Below are 1,329 nucleotides of genomic sequence, written 5' to 3'. Positions count from 1 at the left end.
TGCAAGAAATGAAATATTGTACCAAATATTTCCTAAAATGGCACAAGAATAATTAATAAATCTAAATTTTGAAGGCATTGAAGGTACTATAGTTACCACTTAACGTGACCATTATTATTTATTACCCATACTAAATATACAATCACATCACTTAACGACTCTGAGTGGAAGGTAGTGATTATTCAACGTCTCTGATGGTAACAAGACATTAAATTTTGATTGCATTTGTGCAATAGGTGGATATAATATCGCATCAGAATACAGCTAATGGCACTGAGAAGGCGATATTCGGAATATTCATCAAGAACGTGGTACCTGATAGCCCCGCGGGACAATGTGGGGAACTACAGGTGAGTTATCTTATATTGTAACTTTATCATATAATCTAATTAAATTTTAGACTAAATTAAGTCTTGATCGCCTAAAGGTTGAATTACAACTTAAAATAAAACAAAAGCATTTCCATGTATCTATACATAAGGCAGCGCTTTTACATTTTGAGCTCAGATCGACCTAAACTAGGGTAATTTTTAAACCAACGTTGCTACAGCTACACGTGCAAATATAGGTTACTGTAAACACTACCAAAACACTAGTAAAAGAACATTAAGAGCCTGTCCCACCAAATTGTAATGGTCTGATAACAAACCAACGTGTTAAATAACAAATAGTGACGGCATTTTTAAGCTATTTGAGCCTGTATTATTTGAGCCAGTGGTGGGACAGGCCCTAGGTGTTATAAGAAACAATGAAAAATTAGAGCCAATACACCATTTCTTTCAGACCGGTGATAGGATTCTAGAAGTAGACGGCGTATGTGTGAGGACAGCGCAGCATGAGAGAGCTGTGCAGCTGATCAAGGCAGCTGGCAGCACTGTCACTTTGACTGTCCAGAGCCTGATAGCTTGGGTAAGCGGGCATTAGAATTCATCCATTACTCTTCAAGATTTAACAAAGTTCAGGGTACTGCTAATTTTATCCAGTTAAGCTGTAATGCAAACTAGTCCGTCATAAAAATATCAGGCGAAAGATAGTCCGGTCTTGAAGTTAATCTAGGCCCTGGTTCTTTGATAGTTAGGATTTTTACTTCCACTGTATATTTGAAAACCTCCGAGGATAAAACTGCAAATTTGCGGTTTTCTAAAAGTCCTATTTTAAGTGCTGCTGAACTGAAAATTTGGAGATGCTGTAAAAAAGACTTCATAATTTTAATTCTCTGTCTAGAATACTGATTCGTCTGACGTTGATGTAACCTCACCAACTCCTTCGAGAACACTTTCATATAAGAAAGGTCCAGCGCCGCCGCCGCCCACCGCCGTCAAGCAAGCT

The 1,329-nt window shown here is 37.8% G+C and overlaps 1 long non-coding RNA gene across 1 annotated transcript; it reads left to right on the top strand.

Annotated features, from left to right (window-relative positions):
• Positions 1-233: 233 nt before the first annotated feature.
• On the top strand, positions 234-1,323 carry LOC106103239. Its single transcript, XR_001225614.1, has 3 exons — positions 234-350; positions 784-909; positions 1,225-1,323. It is a non-coding gene; the product is annotated as an uncharacterized LOC106103239 (long non-coding RNA).
• Positions 1,324-1,329: the final 6 nt, after the last annotated feature.

The sequence above is a fragment of the Papilio polytes genome, unplaced genomic scaffold (assembly GCF_000836215.1).
Source record: "Papilio polytes unplaced genomic scaffold, Ppol_1.0 DF823835.1, whole genome shotgun sequence".
Classification (NCBI taxonomy): domain Eukaryota; kingdom Metazoa; phylum Arthropoda; class Insecta; order Lepidoptera; family Papilionidae; genus Papilio; species Papilio polytes.
This window is presented reverse-complemented; position numbering and strand designations above follow the sequence as displayed.